This window comes from Psammomys obesus, unplaced genomic scaffold (assembly GCF_907164565.1).
Source record: "Psammomys obesus unplaced genomic scaffold, mPsaObe1.curated_primary_1811, whole genome shotgun sequence".
In the NCBI taxonomy this organism is placed as follows: domain Eukaryota; kingdom Metazoa; phylum Chordata; class Mammalia; order Rodentia; family Muridae; genus Psammomys; species Psammomys obesus.
Window position 1 is genome coordinate 11,696,581 of NW_026596234.1, and position 24,445 is coordinate 11,721,025.

The window sequence follows — 24,445 nt, forward strand, 5'->3', positions numbered from 1 at the left end:
CACCCCACCCCCAGACTCCTCTCTATTGTCAAAGTTACAGAAGACTCCTGGCCTGTCTCTGTGAAGCCTGCTAGTGCTGCATTCAAACAAGTGGCTGTGTTCGTCTATGGTCCCCGCCTTTGTGTGGCCCGGCAAGCTCTCACCTCACGCCTGGGCCACCTGGATTGTTTAACCAGGCGCCTGCTGAAGGCTGCCCAGTTATTTCCATGTTTGAGCTGCTGAGGACAGCACCTTCCTGTGTCTGTAGTATGTCTCTCACTAAAAGCACACCAGCAGGGGCTGCTGGGTCACCTGGCAGGGAGGCTGTAAATTGCTTACCAGGGTGAACACTCCACTTCTCTCTCCAAAAGCAGAGCTCCTCCGAGTGCTTCTAGCCCCTGCCACTTGTGTCACCCTCTCAGATGCAGAAACTGTGTCTCAGAGTGGCTTCCTTTGCATTCCCATAAAGGGTAAGGATGGAAAACACTCTTTTTTTTTTTCTTTGAGATCCATCTGTCTCTGCCTCCTGAGCGCTGGGATTAAAGGCGTGTGCCACCACCACCTTGTTTTGTTTTTTCGGGGGGGGGGACTTTTATCCTGCAGAATACTGCCCTTTACATTGTCTCCACCCAAGAGCTAGTGCAAGGCTCCTACTGTGATCTCTGTTTCCCTGATGATGAGTTTTAAGATATTATTATTGTTGTTGTTATTATTAGCAGGAATGGAGAATGACCTAGGGCCTCAGATAAGCTAGGCAAGAGCCCCAGCACCAAGCTACAGTCCCAGTCAGTCTGGGTTTTAAGGCTCCCTTCCATATGTTGGCTACAAATACTTTGTCAACTATGTGACTGTTCTTCACCAGTCTCTCCCAGTAACAGACTGGACTCTTCTTGCTTTTCTTTAAATTAACATTTATTTATATGCCTTGTGTACATGTGTGTATGTGCAAGGGTCCAAACATGTCCATGGCATGCATGTAGAAGTGATAGTGAGCATCCATTGTGTCCTCCCGCTGAGTAGGTTCCAGGGATCAAACTCATGTTGGCTTGGTAGCAAAACCCTTCCACACGGAGCCATCTTGCCAGCCCTGGCCTGAATTATTTACTCTTTTTTATAGTGTCTTTCACAGAGTGAGGGGTTCCTCCAGTCAGTTTTGTCCGTTTTTGTCATCTACTGATCTAGCAATAGTGTTCACGGGCTGGAATCATGTCTAAAACTCTTTCTTAACCAAGGGTCACAGTTCGTTCCCTATTTTTCGACTGGGCTGTTTTCAGTTGTTCACAAATCTGTACTGCTTTTGAGGTCATCAGAAAATGGCCGCGTCATTTCGGTGTTGCCGTTTGCAACTGTCGCTTCTGGGGAGTCCTGAGTTCCCAGGTTCCTGGGATTAAGATTTCATCCCAGGCGCTTCATATTATGGGATGAGACTCCATCTGGTTTAGATCTTGCCTGCTGATGTCACAGGGTCACAGAAAGGTTGAAAGAAAGGAGGGAGGAAGAAAGCTAGGGAGAGAAAGAGAGAGGGAAGGAAGGACAGAGGGAGAGAGGGAGGGATTGAAAAGAGGGGTGGAACAGGGAGGAGGGAGAGAGAGTTCAGACTGACAGAGGTCCCCTTGCCCAGAGCTAGAGAGTTCTCCAGGATCACGTGAGAACTGGTGTTATCTATCGTCTGTTACCCCTTCATTCATCCTCTCCATCTCTCCATCCCTCTAACTCCCTCTGTCTCTTTCTCTGTCTCTTACTCTTTTGCCATTTCTCTTTCTCTCTCTTTGTTCTCTACTTTCCGCCCCTGCCCACTTCTAGCTTTGAGGATTAGACCGCGTGAACACAAAATGTAAGAAATTCATCCATTCAGGTAGAATTTAAATTTCCATGATCTACTTCAATGGTTAACTCTGGTTCAAACAGAGCTAGAGTTTGTTTGCTCTCTGGCCCAAAAGGCCCGATGAATGGAGGACAAATTGCTAGAGCAAGGGAGAGGCTTTGTTAGGTAACCCACTGAGGTGGAGGAAGATGGTGAGTAAGTGTCATCAGACACCCTCTTGTCTCACCCAGCTGCACGCTCCTTTCTCCTCAGGAGGAAATTGATTGATGGAGCCCGCCAGCTGGTGATCCATTGGCTGTGTTGGTTGTTCGGGAAATGGAGCTGGGGGAAGATGCAGGTGTGATGATCTTGATTAAGGGGCTCACAGGAAGTGGCTGTGTGCTCAGGGTTTTAGGAGCTCTTCCTTGCAAAGGATGCTGTTCTGGTTTAGATATGGCACGTCCCCTAAGTACTTGTGCGTTTCAGAGACTTGAAGGGCTTTGAAGGTCACGGATCCTGAGAGCGCCAACAGAACGTTGACAGCCCACACTCCTGCAGGTCCAGAGAGGATAATCACAGATGGTCAGAAGGGCAGCAGCTACACCTTGCCCGAAAGGCAGTTTCCTCTTCAGGCTCTAGCTGCCCGAAGATTTCTGAGTTCCCCTGGTGTCAATAAGCGACTCTTAAACACCCAGGAGACAGACTTTTCTGGAACATGGAACGTCATCATGAAGACCAAAGGAAGAAAGGGCTCCCTCACAGCATCTGCTTCTGACATCTTGAAGTTGCAATTGTTTCATTAGCCCCAAAGGGGGCACATGTCCACCAAGTCATCAGGTCCAAAATGATGAGCCGTATGGTTGGTCTAAGCCAACATGAGCTCACCTGGAGAGCTGGGCTGTGTGGCTGGACCTTGCCACACATGCCTGAGAAGGGAGGATATATTTTTACAAAGAAAAGTCAGACTTACAGTCGTAGGGAAGGAATCTGTGCTTGCTTGCTTGTGGGATAGATTGTTTAGATCAAAGTTGACTTGAAACGTCAGAAGCACAGTCGCATCCTGGCTCCACTATTCTAAATGATCTGTTGGTTCAGGTGAGCAGTAAGTTGAGAAGTTTGGGCATAAGGAGCAGCTAGATCAAGATTGCTGCACTTAAAAAAAAAAAATCTTGCTGTGTCTGTCTCCTCATCCCCAGCCCAGCTTCCCAAGGTGACTAAATAGCTTTGAAGCTCAAAAATCACAAATTCTTTTACATCAAGAAAGAGATGCTCACTAGACAAACAGACTCTCCCCCAAACTACCAAACAGAGAACTGAGTTCCTGTTTTCCTTCCAAATCCAAGAACTTAGTTTGCAGAATGTTCACCAGTATTCACCATTTGGTAGATGCTTGACACACACATTTTTTTTTTTTTTTACAGTGCGATTGAATTAAAACACTGAAGTGATTAGAAGGGCATGCTTTTCTAATGACAGTTAAGTCGGTTTCATAGCGCTTCAACACAGTGGTAGACACTCTAAATGAGACAGCTATTTTGCTGTAGTTGTATCTATGAAGAACTGTCAAAATATTTTGAAGTTAGGTGGTGATTTGGCATCTATTAAAATTTCCTCCTCCAAAGTCTTTTCCCAGCGCGCAGAGGGCAAGGCACACCAATGTCAAAACATCCATTTTTTTTTTTTTTTTTTTACAGCACCTTATCTTGGTTCCCAGGCTAAGCAAGTGCTGTCAGAAAATGACACATGTCACAAAGCTCAAAACAAGGACAGTTCCTGGGAAAAGCGCTGGTGGTCGGCGTTGACACAGAGGCCCCTGGGTGTCACTGATATCAAACGCCGTAGAATTCTAAAAAGGGTTGAGCCTTCAAAACCCTTGGTCAAGGTGAGATTTGAGCAGACTTCTTAGGACCAGGAAACTGATCCTGAAAGCCAGGTCACTGCTCTGGTGGAGAAGGGGGACCCCGAGCAAAGCTGTGGGGTCCAATAAAGGTGAGGGTGTTATATCAAAGGGCCCCAAGCACACTCCAGGGTTTAACGGCTCACAGGGAGTACTCATAGCTGCCCAGCATTCTGTCAACCTCTCGGCTATGATGTATTATTTACTTTAAAGAGAATTAAAAAGCTAAATCATCTGGGGAGGAAGGTGCCCGAAGAAGAAGCTAGTACCAGTTTCCAGGGACCCACAGGCCACATTGATCCCCCAGCAACAATTTGTTATACCATACGAGTGGTGCTGTCAACCAATTAGCCCACTACAGACTCACTTCTTGGGGGCTTTGTTTGGGGCTGGTCATGGACACTCCCCCCGCCTCCAGTTTAGCGTGTGTCAGGATTCAGCTATTGGAAATGGAGCTAGCACTCAGTGTTCGAATAGCAGCTTAGGAGTTGTGAGCTGCTGCCGTCTGCCAGGGTGCTCGGTGCACGTGCTCAGGCCCCAGCCAGGGGCCAGCCTCCCGAGCCAGGTTCACTGTGGTGGCAGCCCTCTGCATGACGATCGCCTGCCCAAGCATTAAGGTCTGATCTGGTTTTTGGGTTTTTGTTGTTGTTTTCTCTCCCACGTGTCCAGGCCTCTGCTCTTTCTTACTGCTGTATTTTAAGATCCTTGCCATGGGAGGCCTCATGGGTGAGGAGCTGCACTGGTTCAGGGGGCAGAGGTGGGCAGGAGCATCACGTGCTTGCAGGACAAAGGCCTAGGGCTGGGGTGGCAGGGAGCAAAGGAGTCTACCATCCGCAGTGCAAAGGAATGATAAAGGCAATCAGTCTTCTTTATTGTGAGCCAAGTGACAGCCTTTACCTATAATCCCAACACATGGAAGGCTGAGACAGCAGGATCGTCAGTTTGAAATCCTGTTTTACAAACACACGCGCACACACACACCAGCAGGGGCCTGGAAGGGGCATTCAGTGTGCAAAGTGCTTGCCACACAGCATGAAGACTTGTTCGGATCCCCAGCACCGTGTAAAAGCCATGGTGGCACATGCCTGTGACCCCAACACTGTGGGCAGGAGTGTGTGAAGACAGATGGACTCTGGTTCAGTGTCCAACCGGCTGAGCCAAGCTGTGTGAGCCCCAGGTCGACTGAGAGACTATTGTGTCCACCCTGTGACGTCCCAGCAGGTACCCTGCCCTGCGCAGTCAGCAGACCAAGCCGCATCATTGTTCCTCTGCCCCCCCACCTGGGTTGCCTCTGGCTACCAGCTCTCCACTCCAAAGATTTCTTCTGAGAACAGGGGGCTGTCTCTTGTTAACTTTTTGTTCAAACAACACTGGTTTCCATGGCAAGGCATGGCTTCCTAAGGGTGGAGTGAGGGGTTAGACAAATACCAGCTTGATAGCTAAGAGAGTCTTGTCTCCTGTGGGATTCTGGGAAGTAAGCATGCAGTCCCCTTACCAGGCCAGGCTTGGTCTTGCCTGGGGCCTTTGTGTTGGCTGCACTGCCGCCTCCTGCACTTTTAAATGCAGTTTAAGTTCAGCATGATCCTCGCTCAGCATGACCTTCTCCTCTGGGTGGCCTTTCCTGGTCATAGCATAACAATGATCCCTCTTCCATTATTCCGGGTGCTTTCCAGTCCCCGTGCCACCGGATATCTAACATGAGTGAGGCCCTGGGTTCCATCCCTATCATTGGGGGTGAAGGGGGCTGGCAAAAAAAAATGGCCTCCATGGGTCCTATAAAGAATAGCTACTCATGCAGGCAGGCCCTGCAGGCCCGATGCTCAGCCAATCACAGCAGGACTTCAAGCAGCAGCTGTGGGTGGGTTCAGAATGACTCCCATGTGCAACCTGCCCCCGCCCCCGTCCCTAAAAGAGAACAGGAGCTACCTTGACACATACCCTTCTCAATGCCAAGCTTAAGGCCAAGAGCCAGCCTAACCGTGAGCGCACATTCTATGCCCCTTCGCTGCCACGACCACCCACGCCTGCCAGCCAAAGCAATCACCTAGGCGGGCTGCGTGAGACACACCTTCTCCCCATCTCCATGTGTGGCGGTCTGAATGAGAAATGCCCCTGCTAGGCTTGAATGCACAAACGCTCGGTCCCTGGCTGGCGGTATTGTTTGGGAAGGTCATGGCACCATTAGGAAGTGGGGTCTTGCTGGAGGAGGAGCCACGGAGGGCGGCGGGCTTCAGTGTTTGGAGCCTCGTTCTAGCCCCGGTCTGCTCGTTTGGGTGTGTTTGGTTTGAAGACTCGGCCACCTGCTGCAGGGCCTTCCGTTGTTACGGGCCCTCCCTCTGGAACCATCAGCCAAAATCAACTTTTGTCTGAAAGCCACTTTTGAGTCGTCGCCGTGTTCCATCACAGCAGCAGAGAGTAATTAATACACCCTGTGAGGCGGGGAAGTGTGTTTTAGCAGATGGCTGTCCAACAACCACACAAAACAAGGCTCTAAATGGCCGCCGTAGGCTAAGGTGTGCCTGTCTTACGGCTTCAGTGTGACTTAATTCGCTGAAACAAACGCCAGAAGCTGGTATTCTGAGTGCCAGGCCATGGTGGCAGTTGGTGGCACATGCCACGGCTATCTGTCAGGGACCCTCAAACTCACTGGCACCGAAAACCCCTGGTAGGGATGTGGCTGAGAGCACCGCTCCCTCAGCAGGTGGATCTGTGCCCACTTTAGCTCCGATTTCCACTGTAAACTGCAGCTGCCGTCACTGCCTGGGGACCCCTATCTTTTTACATGTTACCGTTTGTCGGTTGCCCTCTGCTGCGGCAAAGAACCCTCGGCGGGCTGTCTGGAATGTCTAAACCAGTGCGGCAGAGAGCCTGAGGGGTCAAGAAGCCAGACAAGCCACCCTTCAGGGATAAGTGGGAGACTGAGGTGGGCATCCCTAGAGCCAAGCTTACCCTCTGCCTCCACCAGTGCCAGGCATCCGTCTAGTCCCCTACTGAGATGTAAAGGGGGTGTGACTGGAAGGTGATGGGCATGCCAGGAAGCATAGGTTCAACCCTAGTAGTCAGCACTGATGGAAAAGCACCCACTGGCTGTTTGTTTGGTTTTTTTGTTTTGTTTTGTTTTGTTTTTTTAATGCTTACTGCATCTTAATGCCCAACTGCATCTTAATCATCTTAACCATCCCATGGAGAGACAGACATTAGAGAAGCCTACATCAAATGGGGACAATGAGATCCTAGAGGGCACATCATGGTTTCCAAAACAGTCACAGACACCTACAGCTCAAAAACCAGTCAATTTCAGACCCACAGTTGAAATGTGTCCTGTTTTTGGCTTCCTCCTCTGCAAGTTCCAGTTCTGGCCAGGATAGTTATATCAAATAGAAAGTCACTCAAACCAGGTAATGAGAAAAAAATGTAACGGGAAATTTTGGTAAACATATAAGATGGGCTAGAGAAAGGTACAAGGTAGCCTTCCCTGGGGCTGGTGGGGCTGTGGTAGCTAATTTTATTAACACCTGTGATCAAATATCTGATGGGAACAACTATAGGATGAAAGGGTTTATTTTTGTTTATGGTTTCAAAGGGTTCAGATCCTAACTGCTTGGTTCCGTGTGCTTGGGCAGGACATTATGACGTTGGTCCTGTGTGGCAGAGGGTCTCCTTTACATCATGGTGGACAGGAAGCAGAAACAGAAGAACAGGAAAGGGAATAAAATAGGAATAAAAATAAAACAGGAATAAAATATAACCAAGGACCCATCTCACTGCCCTCCTCCCTCCAGCTTAGCCTCATCTTGTAAAGTTTGCAACCCCCCCCCAAATAGCACCCACAGCTGGGGCTCGAGAACTGGACACCTGAGCTTATGGGGACATCTCCTATTCCAGTCCTAACGGGATTGCTGCAGGGTCCTGGGAGGGAGAAGTCTTTCAAATATGGAGACAGAGAGGTTGGGTAGAATTCGAGGGCTCCACCACCCTGAGTCCAAACAGGTGAAACAGTCCTGGGAATGGATGTCCAGGCTAGTCTTCCCTCTCTATCTCCATCCACCTAACTGCGACACGGTTGTAGGGGGGAAATGTCCAGTGACGTAGGTCACACGCCAACCTCCCAGGCTGGAGGAGGATACCCCCACAGATGATACCACTCCTCTGAAATCTTACAAGGGTGCTATTCCTGCTGGGGAAAACCCTCCAGAGAAAGAAGCACTCTGAGATATTGGCCCTGGAGTCTTGAATATCTCTAGTCATCCATATCCACTCCATATCTGGTCCGTCCACATCCTTTGATGAGTCACTTTTCAGTTCTTCCACTTGCACCGCAACTGAAGACATCCCTCATTTTAAAAACCATCCCATAGCTGGGCAAGATGGCGCACACCTCTAGTCCCAGCACTCGGGGAGGCAGAGTTCCAGGCCAGTGCCAAAGAAACTAGTGCCAAAGACACCAAGACATTGTGAGTGGAGCTGATGGAATGCCCGCCTCCTTCAAATGACAAGCAATGAGCAGTTCTTCAACAGTCATTGTGAACACGGCTAGCGTTGCGGTGACAGACAAACACTATTAGTTTTTATCATGAGGTATGACTTATTTACATCCTGGCACATTGTGTTCTGCTGGTTTAAAATGATTTCAATTAAAATAAATTATTTTAAAATTTGAAGACCTTAAAAACCTTAAAATTTCCGTGCGTGCATGCATGCGCATGCGTGGTGGTGGTGGCGGTGCTGCATGTACACGCATGCGCCTATGGAAGCCAGAGGTTGAAGCTGGGTATCTTCCTCAGCCGCTCTCCACTGAATTATCGCGGTGAGGCCTCCACCTGAACACGGAGCTCACGGATTCAGCTAGTCCAGGCAGCTAGCTTGTTCCTGTGACCCTCCGTCTTCACCTCCTGAAGGCTGGGATTGCAGATGGTTCACCACGCCCACCAGACATCCGCGTGGGTGCTAGGGATCCAGAGTCTGCCCCTCATGCCTGCATATCACGTAGTTTGCCCACCGAACCGTCTCCCCAGCCCCTAAATTTTTAAATTTTCAATTTTAATCTGCGCCCATACGTTTGCTGTGACATAATAGACTGATCAACAATAGCTTTTCCAGGGATGAAAAATGACACTTAAATCATACTCTGCAGGTTCAATGAGAAAGAAAGAACAATGCAAAATTCCTGACAGAGCGAAGCTCCTACGTGTGTGTTTTCAATAAACTGACTCTTACGAGAGTCGGCCACAGTGGTGATGCGCTCCACTGTACAGGCTTGAAAAGCTGTTTTAAAATCTTCTCTTAAATATCAATATTTATAACATGCCAAATATACCCATTTATTCATTTCATATAAATATTCTAAATGCATATATATATATAAAAAACAGTTATATCCAAATACACGTTAAACTTGTGATAAATATTCAGAGGACAGTCACGTGACTTCTAATCCAGGAGAACATAACACAGAGCTCGTCTGGCAGGATTCAGCAGAAGTCAAGTTTGCCAGCAAGTGCCCTGCCTTGTCTGCCTCTTGCCTGCTGAGAAGACAGAAGGAAATAACAAGGTCCCCAGAGTCAGTCAAGGAACCATTACTCCAAGTGCCAAGGGTGACCTCACACCATCAGAGATGCTGACTGCTGCAACCCGAGGTGACCCCAAGAGATTAACAAGGCCCTAGAGGAGAGTCGAAGGAGCTTGGAAGTGTGGAGGAAAAGATGCCTTGGAAAACTTAGAAAGAGGCAACGTGGGACTTAGGGTCCCCTCACCTGCTGTCAGATGAGCCTGCTAACACTCTACACCACAACAGCCGCACGGAGAGGGTAGCGGGCCCGGCCCTGCATGCTGAGTAGTGTTGACCGGGTCTGAGACACCCACACACAGAGTGTCCATCACCCTCTCAGTGTGATGAAATGCCTGACAAAGACAACTGGAGGAAGGGAGGGTTTGTCTGTCCGTCCCAGTCCACCACGAAGGTAAAGGCCCAGCAGGAGCGTGGGGTGGTGGCCCAGCCTGAGCTCAGCTAGCCTTCTTCCCTACATCCAGATCTCAGCACATGGGCTGGCATTCCTCCTCACCCGGAGAAATCCCTCACAGACACCAGAGCTGTGTCTCCTAGGCAATTTGAAATCCAGTCAGGTTGATCAGCAAAGTTAACCATGGCAGAGTCTACGCCCAGTAAGGGCCACTGTCCCTTACTGCTGCTCTGTCTCTGGGTGGAATCCAAGCCGTCATCTCTTCTTTCTTTCACTCTGCAAATAACGGCTGCGCATTGTCATGTCAAGTGGCGTAGAATGACAGTTTGGCTAATGATGGACAGAATGTACAATGGGACTCCTCCAAGACCATCGTGGACTAAAAGGTCCCTATTACCCAGTGACACTGCAGCTGGCAGGATGGCACAGCGCAGTGTGCTGCTCGCACATTTGAGTGACGCCGGTGTGAAGAGCCCTGCCACTCTGCCAGCCACTCACAAAAGGGCGGCACATGGATTACACGCTGCACCATCTTGCTGAGGATGGTGACTGTATCGCTGGTTCATAGATGCACTTGGGCTGCAGAGGTGGCTCCATGGTTAAAGCACTTGCTGTTCTGGCAGAGGACTCGAGTTCATTTCCCAGAATCCACAGGGCACCTCAAACTGTTTGTAACTTGAGCTCCAGGGGACCAAATGTCTCCTTCTGGACTACACACACACACACACACACACACACACACACACACACACACACAGACACACGCGCGCGCGCGCGCGCGCGCACACACATGTGAATGAAAACAAACCTTTAAAAAAAAAAAAAAAACCAAAGATTTTATTTTCTTAATCACTGTTGTTACACTCCACCTCTTTTCTCCAAACTCAGCACCTCTTTCGTCTGTGTTGCACTCCAGCCCCCAGTGCCAAGAGCTTGTTGTCAGAATGGGCCCCAGAACTACACACACCTAGTGAAGGTCTCTAACCCAGAGGCGATCACTGAGGTGAAGTTCGAGATTTTCTTCGGCTACAGTTTCCTCCACACCAGATAAAAACACATCTACCTAATATAAATGTGGCTGGTCTGTACCTAGAACAGCCTCTCTGCCGACATGGCAGGCCCAGGCCCCTTCCACCTTGTGGCTCTCACCTGCTCAGAAACAGGCTGCCCTGATTCTGCTGACGTCTGCTATGCATAGGACCCCTGAGCCTGTGCCCCATCAGTAGCAAGGGGCGGCGAAACCTCCGTGGTAATGCTCCCTCCATGACCTATCTCTCAGAAGCCAAATACAGCACTGGGGCATATCTATAAGTGCCCACATCTCCCAGCAGACCTGGGCAGAGTGCGTCACATTCGCTGTGCACGCTATGCGAGTAGCATCCCTACCACAGAAGGATGATGCAGATACTAAAAACGGGGCAGTGCCGGCATGCTGCAGGGACTCCACACAGCCCTCCCACCATGGCTTGGGGCCCCTTCCCACCCCTGAGTCCCATTTCTCAAGGGACTTGGCACCGAAGGCCCACTGTCCCCATCTGTGATGAGGCCTTTCCGTCACCAGGCGGTGCTCATCTCCACGGCTACTTGATCCAACCCTGAACAGCTCCAGGGATTTGATCATCTCTGACACGCCGTGTTTTGAATTTGTGGAGAACACGTCCCAGATGGGATCTTTCATTGATTTACAACCTCGTGCTCCTCTTCTGAGGTTTAAAAAAAAAATATAAATGCCAACGTTTCCACTCAGTTGGTCTGTCAGCTGTCACCAGGAGGCGATCAGGAGAGGTCATGCCCACCAGACACTGGAGTGTTGGCTCCGAAGCACCCACCAGCTGTGTAGGCCTGGCCAGGAGGGCCCATGTGTGTAAGGTCTGAGCCCACAGCTGCTGGGTGCTTGCGGGGAGGGCTCCCAACAAATGGTGTTAGGACTTGGCTGGCGGGGACATCAACCCTGAGTGGTTGGGCCCTACGCAGTGCAAGGAGATGTGGTGTCCATGGAGCTGGGAGCCGGAGCAGAAAACCCAACAAATTTCACATTAAAAAAAAAAAAACCAAACAAACAAATTAGCATGCACACAAAAGGGAGCACCGTGTTCAAGGACACCTGCTGCTCTGGCAGGGGAAACAGGGTCAGTTCTCAGCCCCCACGTCAAGCGGCTCGGAGCTGCCTGTAACTCTAGCTCTGGAATGGTGTCCAAGGGCAGTGGCATGTGCGCATACATGTACAAGCACAAACAGACTTTTTTTTTTGTTTTTTTAAGAAAAATTCTCTGAAAACCAGCAGGCGTTGCAAGGAAATATTCACTGGCTTGAACTTTGCTCCTGGAACCTGAATTGGGGAATCCAACGTACTCACGGGCTCAGGTGCCCCGTTCAAGATGGAATGTACAAGAAGCCAGCTGTGGCAGATCATCCGGCCTCGGGGAGACAAGAACACGAGGAGCTGGAGGTCAGCCCGAGCTACATGATCCTGGGGGTGGGGGAGGAACACCCACTGTGCCCCCCTGTCGCAGGGGGGTGTCGTTTATTCTTGTCACTCAGTCAAAGGGAAGTACAAACGTTATGAAGATTTTGAGCTAGTTATTCACCGGATGAGGCTGAAGCATGAGCAAGTAAGACTTGGGCGTACTGGCCTCCACATCTCGCCAGTCGTGCGTACCCTCAGTTTATCACCATTGTAGCTTCCCAAGGAAAACCTTTGGGGTGTGGATGGTCATAGCGTCACATAGCCCAGGCTGGCCTTGAGCGTGCTATGTAACTGAAGCTGGCTCCAGTCCTCCCACGGCTACCTTGCAAGTGCCGGGGTCCGAGGCTTGCACCGCCGCACCCAGTTTTCCAAAGGAAACAGCTAACATTCCCTCGGGCCAATTTTCTCTTCTTTCCCCCTTTTCATCTTCAGTACAGAAACTATTGATTTTGTTTCCAGGGTAATTTAAGAAGCAATAGAACTCTGGCTGGTAGCAAGCAAGTTTAAGCGTCACAATTAGTTATTTCAGTCACCACATCTGCCTGGTGACAGCTGGCCGAAGGGGTTGCAGTATTCTGTAGGTGACGTTAAAGGATTAGAGGCCAACTGACCAAGGGTATCAGAGGCTGCAAAGGCCCTGCTCCTGCCTTGTGGCCCAAGCCCTCCCTGGCCTGTGCTTCTAGAACGCTCTGCTCTGTCTCTGCCCTTCAGCATCCTCCCAGACTCCACAGTGCTCTCCTGGCCCACTTCACTGAACTTCCTTTCAACACACAGACCCTGGGTTTCCAGCTACTTTCCTGTTCAAGCCTCTGAACCACCACCACCGCCGCCACCCTGCTAGTGTGTCTCTCATGACATCCCAGCACCGAGGGCTAGAGTGAACCTCTTTGGCTAAGGATGAGGGCTACACCGAATGAAGCCCTCCTCGCTTGTCCCCACAGGCTGTGGGACACTCACAGCCCCCAGCTTTTCGTTTATTCATGAAAGGGCCTTGAGCCAAAAGCACTAACAACGTAACACACTTTTCATGGTGACTTTCTGGTGTCAATGAACTGTGTGTGTGTGCTTATTGATGAGCTGTGTGTGTGAGGAGCCCGCCTGCATGTGTGACCGCGGTAGAGAACAGAAGGCCACTGCTTCAGTTAGACCATGACCAGCGCTGGAAAGGCAGCATTTGACTGCTTATGTTAAATACACTTGCAGAGCTAATCGATTCTGCTCTTAGGCGCAGCAGACATTTATAAATCCTTAACACGGTATTGATCTCACCTCATTCCTAGTGCTCTGAGCAAAGTCCTGATTTGGTTTTCACGCAGCGAACAAGGAAACTGAGGCACAGTGACGTTAAGTGAGTTACTCATGAAGTCACATGCGCATCACCGAAGCCGCTTACATAGGACTGAGCTTTCTCCAGAACAAGGTGGCCGTGAGTTTGGCCCCCGCTGGCTAGCATCAGTGGGAGGACCTGAAGGGTATCCCTTTAGGACTGGCGCCCTCCATCGCACAGTGTCCCCTTCCCCCACTCCCCTACACTTCAGATTGTGGGTGGACAGGGTGCCGTCACCACGGGCACAGGTGTGCAGTGGTGAGGGACAAGTCCACCTTCCTGGGCACAAACTCAGACTTGAGCTAACAAATTATGGCACCAACCCTGGTAAGTGAGGCCATTCTGTGTGCTTTTGTTGGAGGACGGTAATGTGGTCAGACTTCTATATTTGACAGAAAACTGATCACACACTGGAGAGATGGCTCAGTGGTTAAGAGCACAAGCTGCTCTTCCAGAGGTTTTCAGCACCCACGTGGTACACATACATACATGCAGGCACTCACACATACATACATACATACATACATACATACAGGCACTCACATATACACATAAAAAGAATACACAAAAAAGTAAATAAATAAATCTTTAAAGAAAATCTTTAAAATGATTTCTTTTGAGATAGGGCTCACCACTAGACTGTTCCCCTCAAACTTGTGGCAATCCTCCTTCCTCTGCCTCCCTAGTTCTGAGGTTACAGGTGTGTTCCACCACACCTGGCAATTTTTTTTAAAATTCTGTTATTGTTCATTGTTCTGTTTCTCTAACATCTATGGTCTTGTTAAGGTAATGTGTGGAAACATTCTTCCTTAGGTAGGGGTGCTGAATGTAACTTAGCTTGTTTGGTTTTAGCTGGTAATCGTAGAGGCCCCGTCTAGTATTCACTCAGTGGTGGGCAATGTTTCTGGTACCTCACAGATGTTGGCCACTGAAACTGGATGCTCACCTTTAGGTCAGGGTTTCTGGGCACACACATATCTTCCCATGCTGAGGGCATAACAGAGCTGGGACTGGCCAGGCAGTTTGTGAGCATCAATGTCTTTGGTGCCCAAACTGTCCTCACTCGACAGCTCAGAGACCTTGAGAAGGCCCTTCCATGAGTTGTTGCATGAGTGAACAGACTCTATGTTAAAGTCCCGTCAGTTATGTTATTCCAGGGAGCACCTGTCCCTATGATAGAGAAAGGAGAACAACCTGATGAGGGACTCCCAGGCAGAGGCAGACTGGAAGTGGGAAGCTACCATTTCACCCTCTAAGTGAGTGAAGACTAAGAAAAAGACTGCCCCACTCCCCTACAAAGGAAAGGGTCTTGCCTCCTTTGATCAATAAGACTGCCTTTCATTGTGTTCCGGGACTGTCTTGAGCTCTTTGGCTCACACACACAATAAGGCCTAGGGAAGGCCTTGAACAGCCTGCTCAGGGCCCTGCCTGACAGTAGAAAAGGGAGTCTCCTCTTAGAAGGACATTCCCAGGGTGGGGTTGCTGAGGATGGGGCACAGGACTTGACCCTTAACACCACAGAGGGTCCCTGGAGCACACAGTTTTCTCTGTGCTCCCTGAGCAGAGACAGCTTTTGTCTGAGCACAGCCTGGTCCATGCAGCAAGGGAGGCCCTCCCCCAGGGAAGAGCTTCCTCCCTTCCTCCCTCCCTCCCTCCCTCCCTCTCCCCTCCTCCTCCCTTCCCTCTCTTCCCGTTTTCTCTTTTCTTTCTCCAAACGTTACAATTGTGCCATCCTCGTCCCATGATGCCCTGGGGTGGGGGCGGGGGAGAGGGCAGAGGTTGTAGGGAGCTCTGGCTTCCCTCCTGAGTTCTGCCTCTATTAATTAAAAGACAACAACTAATATAAGAATCAAAGACACTTTGCTTTGCAAAAAATCAAATATTAATTAATATAGAAACTCAAGGACTCAGGTGTTTAAGAGTTTCTTGAGGGCCAGCCCTTATTGCAACTTAATTAAGAAAGTCGTGGAAAAGCACTGGGCAATCAAACAGAGGGTGTCAGGCCCATGATTCAAGGCTTCAGCACGCCGCAGCCTTCATTAGTCCCACTCGCTTCCATGAAAGCAAAGTAGGTTTGCGCTCCACTCGGGGACTAATCCATTAGTCTCTGCAAAACCTCCGAGGACACGGATGTCCATTTCAAACCTAATTTGCAGCTACTTGCCCACGTTAGTGGTTTTTAGAAGGGAATTCATCTGCTTCGACCCTACTATACTTGGTCACTCGACACAAATACTGAGGTTACCCCCTCCCTTGTTATGAAACTGTGATGTGATATTAACAGTCCGCTTCCCTGAGAGCAGCTCCATTTGTCAAAGGCCTGGGCCCAGGCCCATAGAGAATGTCACTCTCAGCCACTTGATTTTTTTTTTCCAAGTATCACGAACGGCTCAGTTCTGTGATCATTGTTCCAGGGAGAGAAACGACTGGAAGGCAGAGGAAGAAAGGAGGGGGAAAGAAGGAGGGAGAGGGGAGAAGGGGGTGTCCAGGAAGTAGGGTGTCCAGATAAGAAGACCCGGGAAAGGACGGTGGGTGCTCATACTCAGAGAAATGTCCCTCTGTGTTGAGGACAGAGTTCAGATGGCAGCAGCTGGCTATGCTGTGGGGCCCATGGTGTGAACAGCACCAAGAGGGCTCAGTGTTCGTTATCCAGGCTTAATAATTGTGTGTGTGTGTTATATGAGTGTGATATATATATATATATATACATATATATATATATATATATATATATATACACATGTATATATGCAGGTGTGACATTTTGAGTGGCTTCAGCTAGCAGGGAAAATAAGAAAAAGCATAAAGCCAGAAGCATGGAAGCACAATGATGTATAGCTTGAGCGTCACCTAAATTCTAGCACGGAAAACACAGATGAGGTGCCGGGCAAGCAGGCTAGTAAGACTAGACGTATCGGCAGCTCTGGGTTTGATTGAGAGGTCCTGCCTCAGTGAACAAGGTGGAGGAGATGATTCCAGATGGCAATGCAGGGTCTCCACACATACATATACACATATGCACACATACCTATACACACATATGCATACACACATTCACATGTACACATAAGCACACATGTGCACACACAAACACACACACACACACACACACACACCTGTAGGTGCTTGCTATCTAACTCTTGGTCTGAAATACCTCTCAGACCACGATAACGAGGACAAGGATCAAGCTGCAAGCTGGGCCGTGGTAGCAGAGACAGAGGCAGGGGCAGGCAGATCTGAGTTTGAGAGTAGCCTGGTCTACAGAGTGAGTTCCAGGACAGCCAGGGCTACTCAGAGAAAATGTGTCTCAAAAACAAAACAAAAGAAATAGTCAAGCTGCAACTCCCATCTTCTCCAGTAAGTTAGACTTTAGCTGGGCATCAGGATGCACAGATACAACCCCAGCACTCCTGCCCAGAGCAGGAGGCAGGGAGGATCAAAGCAGCCTGGGCTGCATAGGGAGCTGTTGTTTGATGGAAAATCCCAACTGCCCTATTTCACCAGTAACAACTCAGGAGCCAGATGCTTAGGTGAAAACCTGCTAGCTCAGAGAGGCAGAGAAAGTAAGCAGCTGACTTTCCTCCTCAGTTCAGGTCTGGATGGAAAAAACCCAAAAAGCTCACTAGCTCAGCTGACAACCCAGGAGACAAAAAAGCCTAAAACAAAACAAAACAAACAAACAAGACCAAAGGCTTGCTAGCTCACAGCCCAAAAAGCCAGGGAATGAGGAGCTGAAGCCTAAGCTAAAGCCAGAGAGCTTGAGCTAATTGCTCTTTCTACTTCTCCACAATATCTTAAATACCCCTTAACTCAAAGTCCCTCCTGATCTTTAATTTCTGCCAGCTGGTTTCTAGCTCCTCCTCTTGACCTAGGGTTAAAGTTATTAGATCCGGTGTACAGAGAGCTCTTGGATTAAAGGTGTGTGTTCGGGCTCAGCTACACCAAAGAAACAGGATTTTACAGTTCACAATTTTGGAGATCACAATGGGATCAAATATCCTGCAACAGGGAGTCTGAGGCTAGCCTGGGCTACATTAGATTCTATTTCAACACACACACACACACACACACACACACACACACACACACACACACAGAAGAAGAAGTCAGACTTGAAAAGGAAGAGGTCTTAGAAATGCTGTGTTTCCCTCGCCTGTGAAATCTCCCCAGGGGGATTCTGGAACTTGGTTTTCCTTCCACGTTCCCATGCATCATAATTTTCCTGTATTTGCTTGTATGAATGCCTCATGTACTTAACTCTTCAACTTAGCAGTGTTGGATTGTCTTCTCTACTCTTTGTCCACCCCACCCCTCCTTTCTCCCCCTTTCTGTTTTGTTAGGGCGATGAGCTCTCCTCTCTGCAACACATTGTGGTTTGTCTATTGATTGTCAGAGGGAGCTGCCAGGACAACTGTCTGCCTGCAGGGACCTGGATGTCCTCCAGCTGCCCTAGGCCAGGACAGTAACTGTCAGATACAAGTCTAAGCTGGGATCCAGGTGCAACCACAGCCTGAGCTGGATGCAGGAGACACATAACAGGAAGGGGGGGTATGGGGGGACTCAGGGCCTGTGTCTCTCTGTCTCCCACAGAACTGCCATCCTCCCTGACAAGGGTTAAGACCTAACGGGCCACCTGCCCTCACCAGCCACCACACGACTAGGCCCTGCGTTAGTCAGACCTTCCTTTTCTAACTGTGGTATTTCTCTTGAGCTCAGGATGTCCACACCCTGCCTTTCTGGGTAGTGAAGTCTGTACTGGGGGAAGGAAGAACAGGACAGAGCTCAGAGCAGGGAGAGAATGGGAGAGTTGAAGGGTGTGTGTGTGTGTGCTGAGCCTCTCTGCTGTGCCTGGGGCTGGGGGAACACAGTCAGCAGAAATGCCATCTCCCAAGGAAAAGGATGCTTGTTTGGGTTGGATTGGGCCTGTCAGATAAAATGATTTTAAGAAATTTAAGTACCAAACATCAACTGCCCTTAGTAGCCCGGGCTGCTGAACTCCTTACCCCAGGTAAGGAGCCTCAGGCAGAAGCAGATGATCCAGTGTGAGGTGAGGAAGGAGGAAAAGAGCACAGACTAACAGAAAAGGCCTCAGTGACATGGAAGGCTCAGCCTGCATGTGGAATCTTCCCTCTGCCCCAAGCTTCTAGCTGAATCCATAGCAAGCAGAGGATATGTAAAAACGTGTTTGTGCCAGAAACCAAGCGCCCTCCTCTCTGACTTAAAGAGTCACACCTATTATGGTCTGTAACAGAGGGGTAAATGACGCAGCTTAACCACTGCCTCAGCCTCGCTCCACTCTGCCTTCCTCAGTCTGTTGGCTCCGTTTCCAAGCGTGTCACCTCACGCTCACATAATGGCCGCTTTGGTGGAGTTTGTATGGCGGGTTTCTGTCCTCAAGCTCAGAGCCAGGAAGAAGAATTTTTTTTTTCTGGGACCTGGTCTCTGAAAGATCTTTCCTAGACAATGTTTCCACCCAAGAATATTATCCTGCTGAAAAGGGGGACTGACAAGAAATTGGGGCCACACTGAGCTCAATAGTAGAGGGCACTCCATGTAAGACAGAAAGACGGAACTGGGGCCGACCACTGCTCCTGAAGCTCCTGCCCCAGATACCTGGTTCATCATTGCAGGGCACACAGGGACAGCACCCATGTCCCTGACATGAAAACTCTAGGAATGAGAGCCACAGGCAGTTACTGTGACAGTCCCCTTGTAGATGTTGGCAAATGAGCAGAACTGACCTTAGGCTACAGCAAAATTCACAAATGCGTGACTAATCTGAAAAATACAGGGACTGTGGCTCTTGGGTAGGATGGGTAGGGGCAAGGGGCAGCAGCTGAGTCAGGAGAGACTAGGTGGGACATCTGGGTAGAGATCGGAACTCTGGGAAAAAAGCTGAAGGGAGAAGAGTCACCAGCCGGACACAGAGGAAGAAACAGTCTTGGGACTGATAGAATGAGAGGTACCACACCACGGGCAGAACATAGAGTAAAATAAACCAGACAGTTTAGAGAAAGACCTCGTTGGAGAACAAGCCGAAGCTAAGGCCAAGCTCACATAATTAAAGATCTCCGTGTCATTATTCGGGATCTGACGCTCCAAAGAGAGTTCCATTTAACCCCACATTCAGGCGGAAAAGCAATGTTGGTGGCGTTTGTATGGCAGATTTCGTGTGTGTGTACAGGTGTGAGGTGTGGTGGCCAGAGGACAACCTTGTGTACCATCTTTAGGAAGGTCATCTACCTCCTTGAATTAGGATCTCATGTTGGCCTAGAGTTTAAGAATTAGGCTATTCTGGCTGACTGTCCTCCTGTCTCCACCTCCCTAGCATTTGTGGTTATAAGGTATGCACTCCTGTGTGTGGCATTTTTATGTGGGTTCTAGGGACTAAAGTCACATCCTTGTATTTGCAAGGCAAATTCTCTGCCAAAGGAAGTGGCCTCCCAGCTCTCAGCTGTCATTTTCAGTGACACCGATTAACCAACGTGGCTACTTCATTCAGTCTACAATGACTCAGAACTTGCTTTTTTGCCAGAAGTTTATTTAGTTAGTTTTATTGGTGTGCGTGTGTGTGTGTTCAGAGGCACACCTGCATGAGTTTATTTTATATGTACCATGTGTATGCGGGTACCCATAGAAGCCAGAAGAGGGCATCAGACCCCTTGGGATTGGAGTTACAGGTTTTGAGGCACCTATTGTGAGTGCTGGGAACTGAACCTGGGTGCTCTGTAAGAGCAGCAAGTTCTCATAACTGCTGAGCCCTCTCCAGCCCAGGGTTGGTGTTTCCAAACACAGAGAAGATAACCACATCTGGCTGACAGAGCACTGTCTTCTGTTACAACCGCTCCCTGACTTCAGCCCTGTGCACACCAGAGATGGGGCTCAGACCTTCTCCCTTACACTGCCCTCAGTCAGGGACAGCTAGAGCAGTTCAGACAAAACCACCCTAGTTAGTGGACGAATTCATGTCCTTCCTTCCCTCCCTCCTTCTTTCCCTCTCTCCCTCCCTTCCTTCCTTCCCTCCCTCTCTCCCTCCCTCCCTCCTTTCTTCCCTCCCTCTCTCCCTCCCTCCCTCCTTCCTTCCCTCCCTCTCTCCTTCCCTCCTTCCTTCCCTCTCTCCCTCCCTCCCTCCTTCCTTCCTTTCCTCTCTCCCTCCAACCCTCTCTTTTTCCTTTCCTCCCTTCTTCCCTACCTCCAAATTCATACTTTGGTGTTATGTTGGAAACGGAGGGAGAGTTTCGGTTGCACTTTTTATGTCTTCTTTTATGAAAGGATAATTAAACTTTCCCTGGGGTGCTTCCTGTCCCCCCAGGATATCTTCCCCCAACACACACACCCTGCTCTGATCTCCAAGAAGCCTGAGGCAGTGGGCACCTTCAACAGAGGGTCATAATCCCACTGCCATAACAAAGGACCCCCCAGGGAATCCTGGAAGGTGTGCTAACCCCACCCCTGTGCTAGAGTGATGACAAGTTGATATGGGCCCAGGACCAAATGTGACTCACAAGGCTGCAGGGATGGATGCAGTCCCTTATTCTGGTCTTACTGGTGGCTGGCCCAAGGATTGTTGCATCCAGAGCATCAGGGTTGCCTAGCTTGGCAGAATCTGAATCCTTGGCCCAGTTTCTGGCTGAGATAGCTGCTGGGTTCTGACACAGACCTTTGTGTCACAGGCCTCACGCCACAGAGACAGAGAAAGGGGCGAGATGACTCATCTGGCTGTAAGCCCAGAAGAAGCATGCTGTGTCTTCCCGAAGACAAAATAAGATTATAGAGAAGCAGAGCAGAAAGTCCCCGGCCTCAAACGCTAATGCTCTCCAACCCGTCAACACAGAGGCATGATAATTTGCTAAAATCCAAATAGTCCAAGAAAGAACAACCATGCAAGTCAAATTGCTTATTAAATCCATTTATTCTCATCCACATCCATTTCCCTAGAGGGGAGTGCTCATTACCATCCCCAGCTCATTTGCTCCCATCACAGATGCCCCGGTATCCCTGACTCATGGGAGTCCTGCAGAAAGGTGACAAGTCTCAGAAATAAATCAAAACCAAGTGGCGGGTGTTACTTTCAAGAACTGCAGTGGGACCCTCTGTGCTCTGTGCCATGCTGGTCTTTGGAACATGTGTCAAGACAGTGCCACCTCTTCAGACTGGATCATTGATCTGCCGGTGGACGAGAGCCTCCCGCACACCCACACTGAATATATAGCATGTAAGGAGTGGGGGTATGTGGGGGAGGATATCTCTCAGTCATCAGAAACATGAGGGCCTGGGCTCGGATCCCCCTGTACCATGTAAACTCAGGGTGGGGTGACTCATGCCCATACTCCTAGTGCTAGGGAAACAGAGGCAGGAGGATTCCTGGAATTCACTGGCCATATAGTCTTGGCAAATTAGACGAGTTCTAGGTGTGGTGAGAGGGAGACCCTGTCTCAAAACTAAGGTGGAGAATGATAGGAGGAGGTACCTAGCATAGACCAATACAACACACACACACACACACACACACACACACACACACACACACACACCACTAAAGGGTAAGGGATAAGGGGAACCTTCTTTTCCTTTTTTCAGTTTTTGTTTTTCCCTTGGCTTTACTAAACTATGGAAGTTTTGGGTGCTGTCTGTTACCACAGCACGATCTCGCTCACCCTCACCATCATCGCACCAACATTCTCCTGCCCCCTGCCTGTGTGTGCCTCCAGCCCCTGCCCTGAGACCTTCCCCACCGTGGTGGACTGTCCCCCCAGCCTAGAAACTCAGAAAAACCACTTCCTTCTCAAACTCTCTTCTGTCGAATACAGTCACGTGTCTCTCTAGAGCAGTGGTTTTCAACCTCCCTAACGCTGCGACCCTTTAAGACGTGTCCTGGTGACCCTGGCCATAACACTATGTCTTTGCTACTCCATAACTGTAATTTTGCCGCTGTCCATATAACTCGCAATGAAAATATCTGATATGCTGGATTTCTGATATGTGGTCCCCGTGAAAGGGCCGCTTCACACTTCCGGGGTCGCGACGCCCAGGTTGAGAACCGCTGTTTTAGACTTGCACCACAGACTTGCTGGTTTGTCAAGCCCCTCCGGACTGGTATCCCAGGACCACCAGAAGACATAGATGCTGACTTCAGCCAGCAGGAGCTGCACCCTGGCACCCTGATGAAGGGAGCACCTCCAGCTGCTGTCATCAGAAAGGAAAGCTCACAGCAGGTCGGGGGTGGGGGTGGGGGTGGAGGCAGAAGCCGTGGGGTGACAGTAAGAGCACGGACCTGCAGGACCCGGGCACTCAATGCTGTTTGAAACCGTTTGAGCTACACGTAGAGAGCATCTCAAGTCACTGAAGGAGAAGACTGTGCCCTGGCAGGAAGGCAGGAGGACGTGTCTTAAGCACAGCTTGGAAATCAAATGAGCCCCGGTGGCTTTTGTTCCATGAAGAGCAAGCTATGGGGAGACACAAGAATGAAAGAAGACTACAGATGTGAAGTGACAGAATTAATTTCATTTTATTATGTTTTTAAAGGGAGTCTTGGCTCAGCATGCAGGCACGCGGTAACTTTGTCCTTCTCCGGCTCTCACTATTTGTAGCAACAAAATACTCCCATCTATCTTTCCAGGAGACCACCCCAGCCCCGAGGCTGCCAGCCAAGAGAAATGAAAACATATGTCCACACAGCTCTGCACGTCAGTGCTCACAGCACTGTCGCTTGGACTCAACACATCATAGGGACAACCCAGATACTTGTAAAAAAAACAAAAACAAAAACAAAAACAAAAAAAATGCAAGGGCTGTTGAGGAGGCTCAGTGGATAAAGACGTTTGCAGCTCAAGCCTGGGCACCTTGGTTTAATCCCTGGAACCTACATAAAGGTGGAAAAAGAGAAACCATGTCTCCAAAAACAACAACCACCCCCCCCCAAAACAAACAAAACATAGCAATCGACCAGTCAATCAAACCAGTGCAGTTTTAGGGTAGCATGACCGCTACGTATCCTGATTGCAGTGGGGTGTCTGTTTAGACCGTGCTCACGGCGTCAGTCTCTACCTGAGCTGTGTCTGCAAAGAGAATGGCCCCACAGGCTCCTGAGTTTGGATACTTAGTCTGCAGTTGGTGGAACTGTTTAGGAAAGATTAGAATGTGTGGCCTTGTTGGAGGAAGCGTATCACTGGGGCAGACTTTGAGGTTTCAAAACACCCGTGCCATTCTCTCTCCCTGTCCCCCTCCCCCTCTCCCTCCCCCTTCCCCTCTCCCTCTAAAAATATTTGATGCTAGCTCTCAACCACTCCTTTCCTCTGCCACTGCGGACTCTAACTCTCTGAAACCATAAGACAAATGCTTTCTTTCAGAAGTGGCTTTGGTCATGGCGTTTCATCACAGCAACAGAAAGCTAACTAAGACACATGTTTACCTTCACAGATGCAGGCCCCGTAAAACCTTGATTTGGCTGTAGGAGCGTTTATTAAAATAGCACAATATTTCTAAAAATCTATCTGGTTCGGGGCCTGGGAAGCTGGCACGGTGGGTAAAGGGGTGTACAGCTGTGAGAAACTGAGGTGGTATCCCTGACACCCACATAAAAAGCTGGGCAGAGGGCGACCCCAGCGCTGGGGAGGCAGAAAGAGGCAGAGCCCTGGGACCCACTGGCCAGCTAGTCCAGCCAGAGCAGTACTCTCCAGGCTCAGCAAACAAGGTATGGGCTGGAGCGCTGGCTGCTCTTCCAGAGGACCCGAGTTCTATTCCCAACACCCACATGTGGATACTGACATCCAGCCTCTACACATACGTGCTTACACACCCGTGCATACACACACGTATTTACACCCTCCCTAACCCATCCCCCAAAAAACCTTTAAATTGGTTTAAATTTGACTTTTGGACTCTAACCATCTTCTCAATCATAAGCTCTCTGGAAAAGAATTAGATGGTCCTTTTTATTTAAAGGAATCTTTGGAGAAAATATGTATGTTCACTACTTGAGTGAGCTGATTCTCTGAGGTTTTGTATTTAT